Here is a 25358-nt window from a genome sequence, read left to right on the forward strand (position 1 = left end):
ATTTGGTTTTGGCGAACTTAGCATTGGTCAATAGCAACAACACTTTGAGGTTTAAGTAGGAAAGAGAAATACATGTAGTTGTTTCATTGTATTCCTTTCTTGCTAGCTCATAGCTTATTATTCTGAAGTTAAAATTGTTTGCGCTTACAAGGAAGATGCATGATTGTTTCTATCACATGTATATTTGTTTGTTTCCCTCAACTCTTATGCTTGCTAATTAACCTTGCTAACCAAATACCTGTACTGAGAGGGAATGCTTCTCGTGCATCCATACTTTAACCCAAACCTATGCCATTTGTGTCCACCATAACTACCTACTACATGGTATTTCCTGCCATTCCAAGTAAATACTTCGTGTGCTACCTTTAAACAATTCAAAATTTACTATCTCTCATTTGTGTCAATGTTTTATAGCTCATGAGGAAGTATGTGGTGTTTTATGTTTCAATCTTGTTGAGCAATTTTCACCAATGGACTAGTGGCTTCATCCACTTATCCAATAACTTTGCAAAAAGAGCTGGCAATGGGATTCCCAGTCCCAAGTTAATTAACTTTCATAATTTTACAAATAGACACTCCTCCATGGTATGTGATTGTTGGATGGCACCCGAGGATTCGGTTAGCCGTGGCTTGAGAAAGCAAAGGAGGGGAGGAGTGTCATCCAAACAAAACTAAAATAAAAAGGCACTCCTTCATGGTATGAGATTGTTGGCAGGCACCCGAGGATTCGGTTAGCCATGGTTTGTGAAAGTAAAGGTTGGAAGGAGTGCCAACCAAAAATAAACTTTATGGGAGCCGCTCTTCGAGAGTTTTTCTGGCAATGGGGTTAAAGTACCCGCTACCATTCGTTGACAACAACAAACACCTCTCAAATGTTTACTTTTATTCTCTATATGATTTCAAAAACTGAAAAAGCTCTGGCACATGATTTAATCCCTGCTTCCCTCTGCGAAGGGCCTGTCTTTTACTTTATGTTGAGTCAGTAAACCTATTTCCCTCCATCTTAAGCAAGCATTTGAGTTGTTGTGATCAAACTATCTATATTGTGATTTACTTCATCATATCTTTTACTCTTCCTTGTTTAGTACAAGTTTTATCTGAATGAATATAGCTTTGAAAGTTATCAATGATCATGAGGAGATTATTATAATTGAGTATGCAAGTTGTGCCATATTATCTTTAACATAATATGTTAATTGTTCTCTGACCAAGAACAAAGTTTGCCATCACCAATTATGATTTCTTATGCACCTTTATTTGTAATTACCCTCTACTTGTTTCAAGTTGAATTATATGAGGAAGTTGTTCATTAGAATGTCTTGTGTGAATTGATATGATGCTTCTTGTCCGTATTTCATTTATCGACTCTTCACTCCATAAACATGTGGTCCTGTTTACCGAGTTCAGTTTCGCTTGGGGACAAGCGAAGTCTAAGCTTGGGGGGAGTTGATACGTCCATTTTGCATCACTATTTTATACCATAATTTGCTGTTATTCATTGATATATTTCATATTTGGAGATGCTACTTATGTTATTTCATCTATTTTGCATGTTTCATGATTATTGGAGGATCGCGCACCGGAGCCAGGATTCTGCTGGAAAAAGCGTCGTCAGAAGGCAATATTTCGGAAGATCAACAATTGCCAGAAATTATCTGAAAAATCCTATTTTTCCAGAAGACGAAGGGAGCCAGAAGGAGGAGCCGAGGAGGGCCGCCGTGGGCCCACCTCATAGGCTGGCGCGGCCCAAGGCAAACCCGAGGATTCGTTCATTGTTATATGGTTGGAAACAGAAAATGCTACATGTGGTAATTGGTATAATGTCTTGAATAATTTGATACTTGGCAATTGTTGTGCTCATGTTTAAGCTCTTGCATCATATACTTTGCACCTATTAGTGATGAAATATTGTAGAGCTTGTTGAAATTGGTTTGCATGATTGGTCCCTCTAAGGTCTAGATATTTTCTGGTAAAAGTGTTTGAGCAACAAGGAAGACAGTGTAGAGTCTTATAATGCTTGCAATATGTTCTTATGTAAGTTTTGCTGTACCGGTTCGTACTTGTGTTTGCTTCAAACAACCTTGCTAGCCTAAACCTTGTATTGAGAGGGATTACTCCTCGTTCATCCAAAATCATTGAGCCAAAAACTATGCCATTTGTGTCTGATACGTCCATTTTGCATCACTATTTTATACCATAATTTGTTGTTATTCATTGATATATTTCATATTTGGAGATGATACTTATGTTATTTCATCTATTTCGCATGTTTCATGATTATTGGAGGATCGCGCACCGGAGCCAGGATTCTGCTGGAAAAAGCGTCGTCAGAAGGCAATATTTCGGAAGATCAACAATTGCCAGAAATTATCTGAAAAATCCTATTTTTCCAGAAGACGAAGGGAGCCAGAAGGAGGAGCCGAGGAGGGCCGCCGTGGGCCCACCTCATAGGCTGCCGCGGCCCAAGGCCTGGCCGCGCCGCCCTGTGAGGAGGGGGCCCACAACCCCCTCTGCCCCCCCCTCCTTCACGTACATCTTCGTCCCGAAAACCTAAGACCAGGGGGATAGTCGCAAGGAGTCACAGCCGCCTCTGCGAGGCGGAAAACACCAGAGAGAAAAGAGCTCTCCGGCAGGCTGAAATCTGCCGGGGAAATTCCCTCCCGGAGGGGGAAATCGACGCCATCGTCACCGACATCGAGCTGGACATCATCTCCATCACCATCGTCATCATCTCCATCATCATCACCGCCATCTCCACCCCTGCACCTCGTCACCGCTGTAACAATTAGGGTTGAATCTTGATTGTTTGATAGGGGAAACTCTTCCGGTATTGATCGCTACTTGTTATTGATGCTATTGAGTGAAACCATTGAACCAAGGTTTATGTTCAGATTTTTATTCATCATCATATCACCTCTGATCATGTTCCATATGATGTCTCGTGAGTAGTTCGTTTAGTTCTTGAGGACATGGGTGAAGTCTAAATGTTAGTAGTGAATTATGTTGGGTAATATTCAGTGTTATGATATTTAAGTTGTGGTGTTATTCTTCTAGTGGTGTCATGTGAACGTCGACTACATGATACTTCACCTTTATGGGCCTAGGGGAATACATCTTGTACTCGTTTGCTAATTGCGGGGTTGCCGGAGTGACAGAAACCTAAACCCCCGTTGGTATATCGATGCAGGAGGGATAGCTGGATCTCAGAGTTCAAGGCTGTGGTTAGATTTATCTTAATTACTTTCTTGTAGTTGCGGATGCTTGCAAGGGGTATAATCACAAGTATGTATTAGTCCTAGGAAGGGCGGTGCATTAACATAGGTTCACCCACACAACACTTATCAAAACAATGAAGATTAATCAGCTATATGAAGCGAAAGCACTAGACTAAATCCCGGTGTGTCCTCAAGAACGTTTGGTCATCATAATTAAACAAACCGGCTTGTCCTTTGTGCTAAGAAGGATTGGGCCACTCGCTGCAATTGTTACTCTCGCATTTTACTTACTCGTACTTTATTCAACTGCTACATCAAAACCCCCTGAATACTTGTCTGTGAGCATCTACAGTGAATCCTTCGCCGAAACTGCTTGTCAACACCTTCTGCTTCTCGTTGGGATCGACATTCTTACTTATCGAAAATACTACGATACACCTCCTATACTTGTGGGTCATCAATGTCCACCATACCTACCTACTACATGGTATTTTTCCGCCATTCCAAAGTAAATTGCTTGAGTGCTACCTTTAAAATTTTCATTCTTTGTCTTTGCAATATATAGCTCATGGGACAAATAGCTTAAAAACTATTGTGGTATTGAATATGTACTTATGTATCTTATTTCTTAATAAGTTGCTTGTTGAGCGGTAACCATGTTTCTGGGGACGCCATCAACTATTACACCTTTGTTGAATATCATGTGAGTTTCTATGCATGTTCGTCTTGTCTGAAGTAAGGGTGGTTTATCATGATCAAATGGTTTGAGTACGCATATTGTTAGAGAAGAACATTGGGCCGCTAACTAAAGCCATGATCCATGGTGGAAGTTTCAGTTTGGACAACAATCCTCAATCTCTTATAAGAATATTATCTGTTGTTGAATGCTTATGCATTAAAAGAGGAGTCCACTATCTGTTGTCTATGTTGTCCCGGTATGGATGTCTAAGTTGAGAATAATCAAAAGCGAGAAATCCAATGCGAGCTTTCTCCTTAGACCTTTGTACAGGCGGCATAGAGGTACCCCTTTGTGATACTTGGTTAAAACATATGTTATGCAATGATAATCCATGTAAATCCAAGCTAATTAGGACAAGGTGCGGGCACTATTGGTAATCTATGCATGAGGCTTGCAACTTATAGGATATCTTATACATAACACATATGCTTTATTACTACCTTTGACAAAATTGTTTCTTGTTTTCAAAATAAAAGCTCTAGCACAAATATAGCAATCCATGCTTCCCTCTGCGAAGGGCCATTCTTTTACTTTATGTTGAGTCAGTTTACCTACTTCCTTCCATCTTAGAAGCAAACACTTGTGTCAACTGTGCATTGATTCTTACATACTTGCTTATTTGCATTCATCATAATACTTTGCGTTGAGAATTATCCATGAGATATACATGTTGAAGGTTGAAATCAACTTCTGAAACTTGTATCTTCCTTTGTGTTGCTTCAATGCCTTTACTTTGAATTTATTGCTTTATGAGTTAACTCTTATGCAAGACTTTTGATGCTTGTCTTGAAAGTACTATTCATGAAAAGTTTTGCTATATGTTATCTATTTGTTAGCAACTATAAATCATTGCCTTGAGTCACTTCATTCATCTCATATGCTTTACAATAGTATGATCAAGATTATGTAAGTAGCATGTCACTACAGAAATTATTCTTTTTATCGTTTACCTACTCGAGGGCGAGTAGGAACTAAGCTTGGGGATGCTGATACGTCTCCAACGTATCTATAATTTCTGATGTTCCATGCTTGTTTTATGACAATACCTACATGTTTTGTTCACACTTTTTATCGTTTTGATGCGTTTTTCGGAACTAACCTATTGACGAGATGCCGAAGTGCCGGTTCATGTTTTCTGCTGTTTTTGGTTTCAGAAATCCTAGTAAGGAAATATTCTCGGAATTGGACGAAATCAAGGCCCACGATCTTATTTTTCCCGGAAGCTTCCAGAGCACCGAAGAGGGGCTAGAGGGGAGCCAGCGAGGCCCCACACGTGGTGGCGGCGCGGCCAAGGGGGGGTCGCGCCCCCCTAGTGTGTGGGCCCCCCAGGTCCCTTCTGACATCGCCCTTTCGCCTATATAAAGTCTCCATCGCGAAAACCCTAAACGAATAAGCCACGGTACGAGAAACCTTCCAAAGCCGCCGCCATCGCGAAGCCAAGATTCGGGGGACAGAAGTCTCTGTTCCGGCACGCCGCCGGGACGGGGAAGTGCCCCCGGAAGGCATCTCCATCGACACCACCGCCATCTTCATCACCATCGCTGCTTCCATGATGAGGAGGGAGTAGTTCTCCCTCGAGGCTAAGGGCTGTACCGGTAGCTATGTGGTTAATCTTTCTCCCATGTACTTCAATACAATGATCTCATGAGCTGCCTTACATGATTGAGATTCATATGATGAGCTTTGTATCACTATCAATCTATGTGCTACTCTAGTGATGTTATTAAAGTATTATATTCCTCCTTCATGATGTAACGGTGACAGTGTGTGCATCATGTAGTACTTAGCATAGGTTATGATTGTGAGCTCTTGTAGATTATGGAGTTAATTATTACTATGATAGTATTGATGCGATCTATTCCCCCTTTCATAGTCTGAAGGTGACAGTGTGCATGCTATGTTAGTACTCGGTATAATTCCAATGGTCTATCATGCACTCTATGGTTACTTAAATATGAACATCGAATGTTGTGGAGCTTGTTAACTCCGGCATTGAGGTGCTCTTGTAGCCCTACACAATGAATGGTGTTCATCATCCAACAAGAGAGTGTAGAAGTAGCATAAGAGAAGAGAACTTATTTATTTATGTGATCAATGTTGAGAGTGTCCACTAGTGAAAGTATGATCCCTAGGCCTTGTTTCCAAATACTGCAATCATCGCTTATTTACTGTTCTGCTGCATCTTTACTTCCTGCAATATAACTACCATCAACTGCACGCCGGCAAGCACTTTTCTGGCGCCGTTGCTACTACTCATATTCATTCATACCACTTGTATTTCACTATCTCTTCGCCGAACTAGTGCACCTATACATCTGACAAGTGTATTAGGTGTGTTGGGGACACAAGAGACTTCTTGTATCGTGATTGCAGGGTTGCTTGTCAGATGTATAGGTGCACTAGTTCGGCGAAGAGATAGTGAAATACAAGTAATATGGATGTATATGAGTAGTAGCAACGGCGCCAGAAAATAGCTTGCTAGCGTGCAGTTGATGGTGGTAATATTGCAGGAAGTAAAGATACAGTAGAACAGTAAATAAGCGATGATTGCAGTATTTGGAAACAAGGCCTAGGGATCATACTTTCACTAGTGGACACTCTCAACATTGATCACATAAATAAATAAGTTCTCTTCTCTTATGCTACTTCTACACTCTCTTGTTGGATAACAAACACCATTCATTGTGTAGGGCTACAAGAGCACCTCAATGCCGGAGTTAACAAGCTCCACAACATCCGGAGTTCATATTTAAGTAACCTTAGAGTGCATGATAGACCATTGCAATTATACCGAGTACTAACATAGCATGCACACCGTCACCGTCAGACTACGAAAGGGGGAATAGATCGCATCAATACTATAATATTAATAATTAACTCCATAATCTACAAGAGATCACAATCATAACCTATGCCACGTACTACATGATGCACAAACTGTCACCGTTACATCATGGAGGAGGAATAGAATACTTTAATAACATCACTAGAGTAGCACATAGATTAATAGTGATACAAAGCTCATCATATGAATCTCAATCATGTAAGGCAGCTCATGAGATCATTGTATTGAAGTACATGGGAGAGAGATTAACCACATAGCTACCGGTACAGCCCTTAGCCTCGAGGGAGAACTACTCCCTCCTCATCATGGGAGCAGCAGCGGTGATGAAGATGGCGGTGGTGTCGATGGAGATGCCTTCCGGGGGCACTTCCCCGTCCCGGCGGCGTGCCGGAACAGAGACTCCTGTCCCCCAGATCTTGGCTTCGCGATGGCGGCGGCTCTGGAAGGTTTCTCGTATCGTGGCTTATTCCTCCGAAGTTTTTAGGTCAGGATGGCTTAAATAGGCGGAGAATCGGAGTCGGAAGGGGTCTCGGGCCGCCAAACAACAGGGGACGCCCCCTTGGGCCGCGCCGCCCACACGTGTGGGGCCCACAGGGCTCCCCTCTGGTGCCTCTCCGGTGTTCTGGAAGCTTCGTGGAATTATAAGATGCTGGGCGTTGATTTCGTCCAATTCCGAGAATATTTCCTTACTAGGATTTCTGAAACCAAAAACAGCAGAAAACAGGAACTGGCACTGCGGCATCTCGTCGATAGGTTAGTTCCGGAAAATGCATCAAAACGATATAAATTGTGTATAAAACATGTAGGTATTGTCATAAAACAAGCATGGAACATAAGAAATTATAGATACGTTGGAAACGTATCATTATCATCAAATTAGGATGAAAGAAGGGGATGAGTGGAAAACAGCCTTTAAAACAAAATTTGGTTTATATGAGTGGTTAGTAATGCCTTTTGGTTTGACCAATGCACCTAGCACTTTCATGAGACTGATGAACCATGTTTTGCGTGAATTTATTGGCAAGTTTGTGGTTGTGTATTTTGATGACATATTAATCTACAGCCGCAATGAATCGGATCACACTATACATATTCGACATGTTTTGCAAGTGTTGCGTGATAATAAACTCTATGGTAATCTTGAGAAGTGCACATTTTGCAAAGATAAGGTCATATTTCTGGGTTATGTTGTCTCTAAGCATTGAGTAGAAGTAGATGTGTCTAAAATTGAAGCTATTCAAAATTGGCCTATTCCCATGAATGTGAGTCAAGTTAGAAGTTTTCATGGTCTAGCTGGGTTTTATAGAAGATTTGTGCCCAACTTTAGTACTATTGCTGCACCTTTGAATGACTTGACAAAAAAGGGTGTTGTATTTGAGTGGAGCGCAGCCCAAGACCATGCTTTTGATGAACTTAAGAGATTGTTAACTTCTGCACCGTTGCTTGCACTTCCTGATTTCAATAAACAATTTGAGATTGAATGTGATGCTAGTGGTACTGGAATTGGTGGTGTGTTGATGCAAGAGGGTCGTCCAATTGCATATTTTCCTGAGAAACTGTCTGGTGCTAAGTTGAACTATCCTATCTATGATGAAGAATTGTATGCTTTAATTAGAGTTCTTGAGGTTTGGCAACATTATCTGTGGCCAAAAGAATTTATCATACATTCTGATCATGAAGCTTTAAAATACCTGAAAGCTCAGTCTACTTTGCATAAGCGCCTTGCTAAGTGGGCTGAGTTCATTGAGTCTTTTCCATACATTATTAAGCATAAGAAGGGAAAAGATAATATTGTTGCTGATGCTCTATCTAGGAAAAATATGCTATTAACTCAAATTGATGTTAAAATTCCTGGATTAGAAGTACTATGTGATTTGTATGCTACTGATCATGATTTTGCTGAACCATATCGCTTATGTGCTCTTGGTAAAGCATGGGAAAAATATCACATACATGATGGGTTCTTGTTTCAAGCTAACAAACTATGTGTTCCAGAATCGTCTGTGCGTTTGCTCTTATTGCAGGAATCACATGCTGGAGGTTTGATGGGTCACTTTGGGCGTGAGAAGATGCTACTCATGCTAGCTGACAACTTTTATTGGCCAAAGATGAGGCGGGATGTGGACAGGTATGTGAAGAGATGCATTACTTGCAACAAGTCCAAGTCCAAGCCGAAGCCTCACGGTTTGTATACTCCTTTACCGGCACCTACTACACCTTGGGAGGATATAAGTATGGATTTTGTGTTGGGTTTGCCGCGTACTAAGAGAGGCCATGATTCTATATTTGTGGTAGTGGACAGATTTTCTAAGATGTCACACTTTATTGCCTGCCACAAAAGCGACGATGCGTCGCATATTGCTAACCTGTTTTTCAGGGAGATTGTTTGACTACATGGAGTCCCGAAGACTATTGTTTCTGATCGTGACGTGAAGTTTATGAGCTACTTTTGGAAGACGCTGTGGGGAAAGCTAGGGACAAAGCTGCTGTTCAGTACTACTTGTCATCCCCAAACTGATGGTCAAACTGAGGTGGTGAATAGAACATTGTCACAACTATTGAGATCCATGATCAAGAAAACCTGAAGGAGTGGGAAGAGTGTTTGCCACATGTGGAGTTTGCTTACAACAGGGCGGTACATTCTACCACAGAGCTGTGCCCTTTTGAGGTGGTGTATGGTTTCAAACCCATTACTCCACTTGACTTGTTGCCTTTGCCCATACATGAGAGAGTTAAATATGGAGGCATCCAAGAGGGCAGATTTTGTGCGTAAGATCCATGTGAAGACTAAAGAGTTGATAGAGAAGAAAGGCAAGAGCAATGCTGAAAGGATGAATAAGAAGCGTAAAGAGATGTTGTTCAAGTCTGTTGATATGGTCTGGGTACATTTTCTCAAGGATAGGTTCCCGAAGCTACGGAAGTCTAAGTTGAAGCCTCGTGGTGCTGGTCCTTACAGAGTGCTTGCCAAGATCAATGATAATGCATACTCAATAGATCTTCCAGTTGATGAGTTTGGTGTCAGTAGTTCTTTCAATGTTGCTGATTTGACACCATATGACGGAGAAGACCTTGGAGCATCGAGGTCGATGCCTTTTGAAGGGGGGGAAGATGATGAGGACATCCCTACTACACCACTACCTCCGTCATTGATAAATGAAAATGAACCTGCTGTGAAGCTCAAGTCCAATGAAGTTCGGATTGGACCAATTACAAGGGCTCGTGCGAAGCTACTTAAACAACAGGTGAACTTGTTTCTAAAAGATACTTTGATTGATGAGAACTTTATACTGCCTAAGTCCTATTACTTATGTATCATCAGGTATCAAGAGGAGACGAGCATCAAACGAGGAGTAGAGGAGCAGCTGGACATGAAGACGGACGTCAAGATGGACGTGAAGCTGGACATGGAGCTGGACATGAAGATATCTCATGGATGCGCGAGGGAGGAGCGGGAGGCATGCGCGAGAGGAGAAGAAGAAGTCCAGGCCGGTCCACAACCCGGTCAGACCGATCGGCACGCCAACTCGTCCGGTCCCTGGCCTGGTCAACCGGGCGGCAGACCGGATTTGCCCCGGCGCTAACCGGGCGTCATACCGGGGCCAACCGGACGAAGTTTTGCGACCTTTACGGTTGGCGCCCGGTCGACCGGACCCCAGACCGGCCAGCCCGGTCCCTGGCCCGGTCAACCGGATTCCAGACCGGAACAGTCCGAGTCTGTCTCGACCAGATCTATTCTGGGTCGGTTTTACTTGTATCTTTCGACCAGAACTCGTCCCGGACGCCTATATAAGTGCCTTGGACGACCCCCTAGCTGCTTTAGACCCCGTTTAAGATAAACCCTAGTTCTTAGTTGTTTGCTCTGCAAAACTATTGAATTCTCTACACCATATTGCTTGATATTGTGTAGATCCTGATAAAGTCTTGTGTGATCTGCTGTTCCATTGGGAATTAGACGGTTGCAACTTACCGCTTCGTGGTCGGCGGCTACGTGCGCAAGTGTGTGGAGTTGCGAATATCTTGCAGGGTTGAGAGCTGTTGCATTGGCGACAGGGACCAACCGAGAGATCTTGTTGCGTCATACAAGTTATCATCCACTACATCGTCGTGTTCCTCCGCTGCTATCACCCCGTGATCATCATCACCACCGTTGCTTACTGAGAAGATCGGGCCACCCCTTATCAACATGAAAATCTTAATCTTAAGTGGAATTTTAACCTTCCAGAGATACTTTCTCAGAAAAGGGGTATGATCACATATAAGATCTTCATACATCGACTTCACTGTAAACAAACCATTAGATGTCAAATTCCAAACAAAACGATCATCCTCTTCATTCAAATTTACCATGAGTTTCCGACATAATTGCAACCATGCAGTCCATTTATTACCACTCAACACCCTTCGGAATGTAATATTCAACGGTGTTTGGGCTAATACCTGTGCAATTGTGACATTCTTATGGTGTACAATATTATACAAGGACAGATATTGATGAGCCAAAGAAGTATTTCCTAACAAGGTATCTTCCCAAAAGCGGATACTGATACCATTACCCACTTTGAAAAACCCATAGAAAAAACTCCTGTTTAACCCCCATCAATCCTTTCCAGAATGGGGAGTCGGTAAGCCTAGCTTGCACCTCTGATAACGTCTTCTGTCTTAGGTATTTATTTTGTAACAATTCTTGTCACACCCTGTCTTCATTAAAAAAATTAAAGAGCCAGTTACTCAATAAGCATCTGTTTTTAATTTCGAGAACCTCAATACCTAAGCCCCCCCTGATCTTTGGGTCGACAAACAATGTTCCATTTTGTAAGCCGATATTTTCTTGTGTTTTCATCGGACTGCCAAAAGAACCTAGATCTATAGAAGTCCAAACGTTTCATTACCCCAACAGATATTTGCAGGGAAGACAACATAAATATTGGTAAGCTAGTTAATTCTGAATTTATAAGGACTAATCTAACACCATAGGATAGTAACTTCCCTTTCCAGCATCCTAATTTACTCTCAAACCGCGTTTCTACCGGATACCAATCCGAATTCCTGAGTTTTTTTTTGTAATGGATTGAAATACCCAGGTATCTAAAGGGGAGTTGTCCAGCATCACATTCAAAGATCTGCTTATACCGGTCCTCTTCCTCCTTTGCCTTTCCAAAACAAAAAAATCTCACTCTTATGAAAGTTAATCTTAAGCCCCGATAACTCTTCAAAGAGGCACAAAATTAATTTCATATTAACAGCTTTGTTGAGGTCATGTTCCAAAAAAAGGATAGTATCATCAGCATACTTGTAATATCCCAGGTATTGGGGTTACAAAAATAGAGGAAACAGGTGTGTGCATTGCATTCATGCATAGAAAATCTGGGGAATTTTCGCGCTTTAAAGTAAAACAGTCACAGTAACTGAAGTTTCACTTGATCTTGGTGGAATGGAAGTAGCTCATCAAGTCAAGCGCTATAAACCTCAATTTGACTTTGTTAAAACTTTGTTTTGGAAAAAGATGATTTGATCTAAGGGGTTAGATCAAATGGAATTAAAACCAACACAATAACATATTAATCAAGGATCAATTGCTTGATCTTATAAAAGATCATAACATGATATTCCTTGACATAACATAAGAACATCTATTCAATTGGAAATCAAGTAACAATAAAATGGAGAGAACTATTCTTGACTTATCTTTTCCATGTCTTTAACAAATAAATATTCTTACCATGAATCTCATGGTAATTCTTGAACTAAATTCTTGAACTCAACACCAACCAAAGCTTCTTATTAAACCCTAGATTTGGGAGAGGTATATAACCATCAAAGAGATAAGATGCAACTCTAAATTATTAACACTTAAAAGTTAAGAAACTACCTTGAGGTACAATTGAATTCACTTTAAAACTAAATACCAAATATAGCAAAACCCAAGGACCTAAGTGCATAAAAGACACACATTCTTATTGCAATCATAACTTATTAAATATGTGGAATATCACAAAACTAAATTCGTTTACATTATGAATTATAGTTCAAACTATTTGAATAAAATAAACTATGTGTACTTTGAAACTTATATGATCATGCCTTGGTGAAATCAAAATCATCATTCAAAATTGGGGTATAATTCTTATTCTTGACATTTTGATCCCAATTATAATATAAATAGAATCACATATGATATAGTGACTCAACCATAAGCATAAGATCATTCATAAGACATTTAGTAACAAAAGCCACTTGGCCATCCAAAAACAAATCACATGAGAGGATAATACCATGCCACATAGGATGAAAATATCTACATAGCTTGCATCCTAAGCAATGCCACCTCATGCTTAAGGGATTACTATGGATAAGAGCATGACACCCAAGCACCTTACTCATCAAATCAAAGCAAGAGTCATCCACCTATGTGTCATGATACTAGAGCATGCCCAAGCCTATAAAAGGAGCCTCACACTCCATTCATTCCATCATCTTGCACCATGATGCAAGAAAACCAACACATTGAGCCACTCCATAAAATAGTTAGGATCAAGATGAAGCAGCTAGGAGGTGGAGGCATGCCACAAGATGCAGGTTCATCAGAATTCCTGAAGAACAAGCTACAAAAGATAGAAGGTAGAATTCTTAGGCAAACCACATGTTTAGTTCATCACATCATCATTCCTTGAGTAGAACCATAGATCATAATCCAAGACCTTGTGAAGTGAGAGGGTTGATTGGAATAACCATATCCAAATACTTTTAGTAATAACTTAGGAAGCCAAACCCTGATCATTATAAATTGTGTAGTGATCATAAACCTTAAGAACTAAAGGTAGAGGATGTTAAGAACCTAAGAACACTCAGAAGTAAACTCTATACTTCATATGGTGAGAAACCATCCATTCATATGACCAAAGTTAACTATAAAAAGAACAATAACCACTCTGGTTACTTCAATGATAAATTGAGGATAATAATAGTAGTTAATTGGTAGAAGATAAAACCAATTCTCAAATCCTCAGTAATTAGAGAAGCACATGAAATATCAAGCAAGTAACCATCTTATCATGGTTAAGGGAGATTAACCCTAGCACATGCAATATGGTGTCATTTCATCTCTATAACCTTAGAATTAAATCTCAACCCTAGTTGGTGCATCAATTGGGTGATCACAAATGTAAACCTAGTTCACATTTGAGTTCCAAACCATATGCCATTAGGTGGATATAATTAGAAACCTAAAATTGCTCATTAATTAATCCTTATGCTTCAATTATTGAACATAAGAAACACCTCATGCTAAGTTCCATAATTAAAACCCATGTGTGGTGAATAACCACTCATACCAACCATTTGACTTAATAACCAAGACCCAACTATGAGGAGAGTATTACCTACTCTAAGGATTTCAAGGTGCTATTAAAATACAATAATAGTGCTATCCTTGAAATTAGGTTATAATCAAACCTACAAGATCTTAATCAATAAGTGTCCACATAAAATCACATACATAAGACCAAATTCTTAATTAAGAGACCAAACTCTAATGATAAACTCCAAAACACTTAAAGTAGAAATTCTCAATTCTAATAATTCAAAACAGATTTGATTCATAAGAAAAATGGAAATGAGAATATAAACACATGCCTATTTGATATTTTGAGTAATTCCACATGTATGAAATTCAATCAAGTATGAAATACTTTCTTCAAATAAGGAAGTGATCTAATAATCATTAAATTAACTCTTAATAGATTTAACATATTGAAATACCTGTAAAATAGAAAAGAGTTAAAATATGAATTCAAATCTGAATTCAAAATGGAATTTTAAAACAGAAAATAAAAGAGAAAAAGAAAAGAGGGGAGAAAAACCTTACCTGAACCTCACCTGGCCGTGGCAGCCCACCAGAAGCCCAACTGCCTCAGCCCAGCACGGCCCAAACGCGCCCAGGTACCCCTTCGCGTGGATAAGACCGAAGACAACGTCTTTATCTTCGTCACCGTCTCTGGACGCACGGGCGTTCGCCACCTCGACGGGAGCTCCACGTCCCGTGGTCGTCGCCGCCGATATGGACCGCCAGCGCATGGCGGAGAAGCTATAAAACGCGCCGACGCCCTCCATTTTCCCTCCCTCTGCTTTATTTTCCCCAATGCCGAAACCCTAGCCACACGGACTCTGGCCGTCGCCGTCGACAGAGACCACCTCGAGCCTCGCCGTGACTACCATTGGAATCGCCATGGTCGACTTGCTCTTCCTGCAAAAGGAATCGGGCCGCCGTGCTCGGTATTGCCATCGACGAGCTCGTCTTCAACGACACCGGCACCGATGAGTTCCGACGATGCCGACCACCATTGACCTCGCCGTCAAGCTCTGCGTGTTCCTGGTGAGCCCCTCGACCTCCTGGCAAGCTCGCCTTGCTCAATAACCTCCTGTAGCATGCCCAGCATCGCAGTCCTGTGGTCACCGCCGCAGTACCTCGCCGCCGGTCACGCTCCGATGACCTATTCGGAGCGACGCCGCCACTAAACTACTCACCGTGTCGCCCCGAGTCGAACCCACCTGGTTCCCCGTCCGCGCGAGCCCCGAATCGCCGCCGTCGTCGTCAACTGGCCGCCGGCCAGGAGCCCCTGGCCACGTCGATGATTTTGACCATAGTCAAACACGCGTGGCAGGTGACCTGGCCACTGGCCCACCGGTCAGTGACTGTTTGGGTGGAGTCCCCGGGTAGCTTTAGTTATTTTCGTTTTATTTCAAATCAATAATTACTGCAACTTTGCAAATTCATATAAAATTCATTTCAATTCTGAAAAATACCAAATATGATATCAAAATAATCATAAAATTAAACTCTATCCAATAAAAATATAAAATGAAATTTTATTTTTAATAAAAATTCAATTATTTAATACTTGTTATTTAAGCCTTATTTATTAATTCTAAATTCAATTAAACTTCAATAATTAGGAAAACTATCTAAAATAAATAAAAACCAGTAAAATAAATAAAGAAAACATTAACACTAATTCTTCTTTATTTGTAACTTATTTAATCCTTAATGTTGGAATTTAAACCCTACTTAATAATTAACCTAATTATTAAGTGTTCAAAAATAACAAAATACCAAGTCCAATGTTATTTTAATTTCAAAGTTAATAATAACTTCAACCTTATAATGAAGTTATTAACCTAAGAACAACATGGTAATTAGAAAACCCTAGTTCCATAAGAAAGAAAACTAGAACCTCATCATTTCATGTGAAACCTAAAAACCTAATTTAATTAGGAACCCTAGCTCCATTAATCAATATGAACCCTAAATTGTTTCTAAAACCTAAACCCTAAATATAACATGAGATCATATACTTTCTTTTGATTCATAGAACCATAATTAGCAATTAAATGCTTGTCCTAGCCACATAAAATGTAGAGACCCATCTTTAATACATTGGTATTACATGTGTTCATCCTCATCAGACCTAGATGATCAAATAGGGTTAACCAAATGTAAAACCTAGTTTCAATTCTCAGAAACATCAACCTTACCTATCCATGCTTAGCATCACACCATTGTGATGAACTTCAATAATAACTATGCCAAATCTTGAGCATTACATAACCATATTCCACTAAACCCTATAAATGTTGGATACTTATCCACCATCCTATCTAGGAGCCAAATATCCCTTACTTAATAGAACCAACAGTAAAACCTAAACCACCTCAACCGTAATTGATATACTTCTTATTACTTAATAAGTATGTTCTTCAAAAGTTATTCTTTTGAAGAAAATAAGGAATCATCATCAATCCTGCTTATAAGGACCCATAAACCCTAGCTAGCTATCACCAACAAGATGAACCAATCTTGATAGCAACATTGTATGGATAATTGCTTAGGATGCCTAGGCTTAACTCAACCTTACAAGCCCTTGGTGTTGATGAATCTAACTATGTTATGATCCATTTAATATCTACTCAAGAATTAGTTGAAACCATAGTAATCCATAGAACCCCACAATCCTAATTATCATACTTGTTCTTTATTAAAGAACATGTTCTTCAAAAGTTATTCTTTTGAAGTATATGATAATTAATCATTAACCATGCCATGTAGTGCTAAAACCAACCACTATTCATTACAAGTTAGGATTATACCAAATGTTATAGTCGTGTGCTATTAATGTTATTGTTATGATATGTTGCAGCACCTGTTTATGATACTATGTAACCACACCTGAATAAGAACCTTGTATGAGAATCATTCTAAAAGTGCAACACACCCTAAACTAATCATTACAACTCACTAATCCTAAATCATCAGGGTTAGGACACGCTTAGAACGATTGCATCTCATACCTATGCATTATTGCATCCTTGTCAATCTTTTAAACATCGTCCTTACCGGACGATGATGCTTTTCAGAATTTGGAGTTATTGCGTATCGAAGACCTTGTCTGCATAATCTTGCAGTCAAGAAAGGCAAGTTCATCGCTTGCTCATGTCATTTGAGTATCTTTATCAAATTACTTGCAAAGTACTATGATTATCACTATTGCATAAAAACCAAAACCACTACTTTCATAACTATGAATATGACTATGTGGTGGGCAATGGAACCATGGATTGTGTTGATATGGTGGAGGTTCCATTGCAAGGGTTTATATCCATCTAGGATTAAACAACAAATGTCGTCCAGTGATTCTTGTGCCGTAATATCCGTGTTAACCATAAGATCCGGAGTGGGACGGCGTAGTCAAAAGTGTTTCCACCTCTCGTTCATCAACGGATGCGCTTTACCGTAGACACTTGTATCTGTCAGGGCAAGCGGTTGGCTGGGGAAGCCTTAAGTCCCCACGGCATAGTCCGTAGACACTTGTCGCTCGAAGAGCAAGCGGTTGGCTGGGGAAGCCTTAAGTCCCCACGGTATTGCGGTCTATGATGGGTTGCAGCTACCGGCGAAGGAGTTTGGTTCGATCCTAGACTGTCGTCGTGGTCGGGGTCCACCCGTGAGTGGGAATAATGGGACCGGCGAGGACCCAAGGTCGGGGCATGCAACAAAGGGTGGGTGTTCGAGGTAGCGGAAGAACATGATTGGCTAGACCTTATACCGGGCCTCACACAAAAGGAAGTGTGGACGAGAACTAGACTCGGTTGGCACCAAGGTTAAGATCTCTTATGGGTAAAGCAACACACCTCTGCAGAGTGTAATGAATCGTGACCTGTCACTCCCTGTTCCGGGATATGGAACTGCGAACGCTGCCGGAAAGGAACTCCATGAAGTTCTAGTAAACCGGTGAAGGCTGACGGACATAGTTCTTCTGAATAAAAGCAACCTTTTGAAGAAATGGTTATGAAAACCTGCATTGGTATTAGACTTTCTGGTCTAATGCCGTAGCTAGTGCATTAAACACCTCTTTCCTATAATGAACTTGTTGAGTACGCTCGTACTCATCCCACTCTTAAATCCCCTGCTTAGATATGGAGGCATCGAAGGAGGATCTACAGTGCAACTCGAAGACCGAGGAATCAACAACTACTTCAAGGGACAGGAACCTGTCAGAAGAGTCAAACACCACATCCAACAAGGATAGAACCTAGATTAGCAATAGAAAGGAACTAGTTTCCTAAACCTAGCTCCTATTTAGCTAGAATCTATTCATAGCCTCTATAGCTAGTTAAATACTCTACAAATAGAGTTTGTGATAGGAGTAGACTACGAGTCGTTCTTCTGGAGTTATTTGCAGTTTTACCTCATTGTAAAGTAGGAGGCTGTGATGATCTTATGTAACAGAGTCTGTATGTAATTCTATAGACATGCCTTGGACCCGCATATGTTTCTGTTGTACCACTCTGAGCGATATAATACTAGTGGAACGGTGTTTCATTGGTGTTGTATCAGACTTGCATACTAACCATGCAGTGGTATGCCGGGTCACCACAGCTGGTATCAGAGCAAATGCTTTGACTCTAGGATTAAAACCCTTTAAAGGAGACCCATAGGTTTGGTAGTGTCTATAGGAAGTATATTAGCTAAGTCAACTATGCTAAACCAAATAGTTCTAATGACTTGAGATGGATATTCACTTGGGAATAACCCGGACACACTTGAGTCAACCTTCTTACCTATCTCTCCTAAGTAAAATTAGCTAGCTAATCCCAGACATGTAGCACCCCATTAAGTCCTTAAAACAATAGATGAGTAGACCACAGTTGGTATACAATACATGGTAGTCCAAAGAGAGGATACAACCATAAGGAAGATATCCTATTGGAAGATGTATACCAACACTTGTTATAGTTAAGTAAGAGTTATCCAGACCTGTTATAGGAGTAATATCAAGTGATAAAGATAACTAAAATATCCTATTAGAAGGTGTAAACCAATACAAGTAATGGGTAAGTAATCTATCCAAACTTGTGAAACAACAGATAGTAGGTAATACATACAAGTTAAATGAGGAGTATAAACCATGATGAGTCAATCATGGGAGGTAAAGAAGAGTGATAGGAATAAATAGGTCTACTTACATGATAGAGATAGGAATCATATATGATTCACCTGAGAATCGTTGTGTGATGGACTAGAACATCATAAGTATGTAGGAGGAGTACAATAAGAAGCCAGATGTTAAACAATAATGTAAGAATTATGTTCCAAAACCATGAAAAGTGTGCCAAGCACATCATGACCATAGTCTTATGATAGAAACACTTGGAAGTATAGGAGTTATATTTCCATAGTTATGTGTTTAGAATAGCGATGTTAGTACCAGACATATCATGTGAAGTAGTCCTCAATATAATGGAAGCTAAGTTAATATTTCCAAAGAATTTTAGGTTAACCTTAACTATCTTAGACCACTTTGTTTCAAGTTTATCTCATTGCAAATGTGCAATTAAGGTAAAGGTTGAGACAAATAGTAGAATCCCATATATTCGTGCTAAGTATCACGATATAAACCTATCTTATGTGGTGTTATATACTACACATCAGAGCCTGAGGTTTAGAGATGTCTTACTCAACTATTATTATTATTCAGGCTTATGATGGTGTGTATTATATGCACAAAGATGAATCTTCTTGGATTTTATTGGATTTTCATTGTTTGACTAGATCCATACATGAAGTTTGACTTTGGTATGCAAATGCATGTTGCAATATCAAGTTCCTACTTGATGTTATAGATCTAGAGGGTAAAATTATTCGTGTGAGGAAGCGACGAATTCTGAAGAATTTGAAGACAAGATGAAGGTTCATCTGAAAAGGAAGTAAAGTTGTGGGAAGCAACCACAATACTCTGAAGGAAGTGCTAATCAGAAACTCATGCTTACCTCAATAGAGGAGTACTTTCGTACGAAAGAAGCATGAAGATGAGAAATCTGGTGATTATGGTGAAGCTCAAGCAGATCCATAATCACTACAGAAGAGGGAATGCATGGGAAATCACTTTGGATATTATATTCATAGTGGTTTTCTTGCAAAATAAACCCTGAAGAAAGGAAGATGACCTATGAAAACATAGCAGATATAAGAAGACCATAGTTGATATCAGAAGACCACAATTGGTATAGGATCAATACTGCAAGATAAAGTAGAGGATGTCTCGTCCAGTTGATCAGAACCTATATTAGAATCCATTTTTAGATAACAAATAGCCACAATTGGTATCAAGTAGTCCACCATTGGATTATTTGTACCTAGAAGTTGTGGACAAATACAATCTGGTCAGCCAAATAACTAAGACCTAGAATCATTTAGCCGAAGGATTCACATCGGATATCCACAATTGTGTGGATACACCACAAAGATTCTTCATGAAACCTTAGAAGAATACAAATCAGAAGCTAGACCCAGACCAATATTCTAACCATAAGCCAATGGTTGGAAGAATAGGAGTTGAAGACCATAAGAAAACTCTAAGGGGTAGAGTAAAGATTGAGTTGGATGTACAATAACTCAATATCTTGAGCTAGATAGATGAAGAAGGTCTAAACTGAGAGGAAGTTCGATCTTATTCTCATAAGGTTGTTAAACAATACTTTCAGAAAGATGTCAGACCAGAAACCGAGGTTTATACCTCGAGGAAGTAAGAAGTGGACTATAACTTGAGCAAGTGAGTAATATTTGCTCAGAAGTACGATAGCTCAAGTAAACTAAGGTTAATGAAGTTGGACGAAGGAAATACCGGAGACCAAATATAGCTCAAGAAGGTCAAAGACTGAAGGAGTTTAAGAATACCAAAATCAAAGACTAATAGAATGATTCCTTTCATGGAACCTAAAGAATCCAAAATAGTTATAGGTATCAACTAGAAACAAGGATTGGATGGACTACATAAGTCTAATCCATTCTTAGTGAAATAAACCATCAAAACCATTCCCATAGTAAGTACCTTACTATGAGCCACTATTGCAGTTTTGGTAGTAAGGGAAAACAAAGACCTGTTTAGCAATTAGGAGTTTATTATCAAATTAGTTTTCAGTTAAGACTAGCAACACCGGAAGAAGTCCCAATCATTGAATCTTCAATGAGAAAGCAAAAAAAGATTATGATATTGAAAGAAAACATGGAATTGAAGTGAGAAGCCATGGCTCAGAGACAGACACTATTGGATTCCAGGAAGAATCTGGACAATGGATATATTCAATTATATCCAGTGAGATCACCATGGAGTTCGAGAAAAGTTTTAGTCTATACAAGTCAGATCCACACTCCAAAACATGAGAGAGTTCAAACTTCGAGGACGAAGTTTAGTTTAAGGGGTAGAGACTGTAATATCCCAGGTATTGGGGTTACAAAAATAGAGGAAACAGGTGTGTGCATTGCATTCATGCATAGAAAATCTGCGGAATTTTCGCGCTTTAAAGTAAAACAGTCACAGTAACTGAAGTTTCACTTGATCTTGGTGGAATGGAAGTAGCTCATCAAGTCAAGCGCTATAAACCTCAATTTGACTTTGTTAAAACTTTGTTTTGGAAAAAGATGATTTGATCTAAGGGGTTAGATCAAATGGAATTAAAACCAACACAATAACATATTAATCAAGGATCAATTGCTTGATCTTATAAAAGATCATAACATGATATTCCTTGACATAACATAAGACCATCTATTCAATTGGAAATCAAGTAACAATAAAATGGAGAGAACTATTCTTGACTTATCTTTTCCATGTCTTTAACAAATAAATATTCTTACCATGAATCTCATGGTAATTCTTGAACTAAATTCTTGAACTCAACACCAACCAAAGCTTCTTATTAAACCCTAGATTTGGGAGAGGTATATAACCATCAAAGAGATAAGATGCAACTCTAAATTATTAACACTTAAAAGTTAAGAAACTACCTTGAGGTACAATTGAATTCACTTTAAAACTAAATACCAAATATAGCAAAACCCAAGGACCTAAGTGCATAAAAGACACACATTCTTATTGCAATCATAACTTATTAAATATGTGGAATATCACAAAACTAAATTCGTTTACATTACGAATTATAGTTCAAACTATTTGAATAAAATAAACTATGTGTACTTTGAAACTTATATGATCATGCCTTGGTGAAATCAAAATCATCATTCAAAATTGGGGTATAATTCTTATTCTTGACATTTTGATCCCAATTATAATATAAATAGAATCACATATGATATAGTGACTCAACCATAAGCATAAGATCATTCATAAGACATTTAGTAACAAAAGCCACTTGGCCATCCAAAAACAAATCACATGAGAGGATAATACCATGCCACATAGGATGAAAATATCTACATAGCTTGCATCCTAAGCAATGCCACCTCATGCTTAAGGGATTACTATGGATAAGAGCATGACACCCAAGCACCTTACTCATCAAATCAAAGCAAGAGTCATCCACCTATGTGTCATGATACTAGAGCATGCCCAAGCCTATAAAAGGAGCCTCACACTCCATTCATTCCATCATCTTGCACCATGATGCAAGAAAACCAACACATTGAGCCACTCCATAAAATAGTTAGGATCAAGATGAAGCAGCTAGGAGGTGGAGGCATGCCACAAGATGCAGGTTCATCAGAATTCCTGAAGAACAAGCTACAAAAGATAGCAAGGTAGAATTCTTAGGCAAACCACATGTTTAGTTCATCACATCATCATTCCTTGAGTAGAACCATAGATCATAATCCAAGACCTTGTGAAGTGAGAGGGTTGATTGGAATAACCATATCCAAATACTTTTAGTAATAACTTAGGAAGCCAAACCCTGATCATTATAAATTGTGTAGTGATCATAAACCCTAAGAACTAAAGGTAGAGGATGTTAAGAACCTAAGAACACTCAGAAGTAAACTCTATACTTCATATGGTGAGAAACCATCCATTCATATGACCAAAGTTAACTATAAAAAGAACAATAACCACTCTGGTTACTTGAATGATAAATTGAGGATAATAATAGTAGTAGTTAATTGGTAGAAGATAAAACCAATTCTCAAATCCTTAGTAATTAGAGAAGCACATGAAATATTAAGCAAGTAACCATCTTATCATGGTTAAGGGAGATTAACCCTAGCACATGCAATATGGTGTCATTTCATCTCTATAACCTTAGAATTAAATCTCAACCCTAGTTGGTGCATCAATTGGGTGATCACAAATATAAACCTAGTTCACATTTGAGTTCCAAACCATATGCCATTAGGTGGATATAATTAGAAACCTAAAATTGCTCACTAATTAATCCTTATGCTTCAATTATTGAACATAAGAAACACCTCATGCTAAGTTCCATAATTAAAACCCATGTGTGGTGAATAACCACTCATACCAACCATTTGACTTAATAACCAAGACCCAACTATGAGGAGAGTATTACCTACTCTAAGGATTTCAAGGTGCTATTAAAATACAATAATAGTGCTATCCTTGAAATTAGGTTATAATCAAACCTACAAGATCTTAATCAATAAGTGTCCACATAAAATCACATACATAAGACCAAATTCTTAATTAAGAGACCAAACTCTAATGATAAACTCCAAAACACTTAAAGTAGAAATTCTCAATTCTAATAATTCCAAACAGATTTGATTCATAAGAAAAATGGAAATGAGAATATAAACCCATGCCTATTTGATATATTGAGTAATTCCACATGTATGAAATTCAATCAAGTATGAAATACTTTCTTCAAATAAGGAAGTGATCTAATAATCATTAAATTAACTCTTAATAGATTTAACATATTGAAATACCTGTAAATTAGAAAAGAGTTAAAATATGAATTCAAATCTGAATTCAAAATGGAATTTTAAAACAGAAAATAAAAGAGAAAAAGAAAAGAGGGGAGAAAAACCTTACCTGAACCTCACCTGGCCGTGGTAGCCCACCAGAAGCCCAACTGCCTCAGCCCAGCACGGCCCAAACGCGCCCAGGTACCCCTTCGCGTTGATAAGACCGAAGACAACGTCTTCGTCTTTGTCACCGTCTCTGGACGCACGGGCGTTCGCCACCTCGACGGGAGCTCCACGTCCCGTGGTCGTCACCGCCGATATGGACCGCCAGCGCATGGCGGAGAAGCTATAAAACGCGCCGACGCCCTCCATTTTCCCTCCCTCTGCGTAATTTTCCCCAATGCCAAAACCCTAGCCACACGGACTCCGGCCGTCGCCGTCGACAGAGACCACCTCGAGCCTCGCCGTGACTACCATTGGAATCGCCATGGTCGACTTGCTCTTCCTGCAAAAGGAATCGGGCCACTGATGTCTACGTCCCCTCCTTTTCCTGTAGACAGTGTTGGGCCTCCAAGAGCAGAGGTTTGTAGAACAGCAGCAAGTTTCCCTTAAGTGGATCACCCAAGGTTTATCGAACTCAGGGAGGAAGAGGTCAACGATATCCCTCTCATGCAACCCTGCAACTACAAAGCAAGAAGTCTCTTGTGTCCCCAACACACCTAATAGGTGCACTAGTTCGGCGAAGAGATAGTGAAGTACAGGTGGTATGAATAAGTATGAGCAGTAGCAACGGCACCAGAAAAGTGCTTTGCTGTCCAGGACTGGCGTGTGGTGAATGGTGGTAATATTGCGGACAGTACAAATGCAGTAGAACAGTAAACAAGCAGCGATAGCAGTATTTAGGAACAAGGCCTAGGGATCATACTTTCACTAGTGGACACTCTCAACATTGATCACATAACAGAATAAATAGATAGATGCTAGACTCTACACCCTCTTGTTGGATGATGAACACCACTAACTGTGTAGGATTACACGAACCCTCAATGCCGGAGTTAACAAGCTCCACAATATTCGATGTTCATATTTAAATAACCTTAGAGTGCATGACAGATCAACATAACCAAACCAAGTACTAACATGGCATGCACACTGTCACCATCACACTACGAAAGGAGGCATAGATCACATCAATACCATCATAGCAATAGTTAACTTCATAATCTACAAGAGATCACAATCATAGCCTACGCCAAGTACTACACGATGCACACACTGTCACCATTACACCGTGCAGGAGGAATAAACTACTTTAATAACATCACTAGAGTAGCACACAGATAAATTGTG

This window comes from Lolium perenne, chromosome 3 (assembly GCF_019359855.2).
Source record: "Lolium perenne isolate Kyuss_39 chromosome 3, Kyuss_2.0, whole genome shotgun sequence".
Classification (NCBI taxonomy): domain Eukaryota; kingdom Viridiplantae; phylum Streptophyta; class Magnoliopsida; order Poales; family Poaceae; genus Lolium; species Lolium perenne.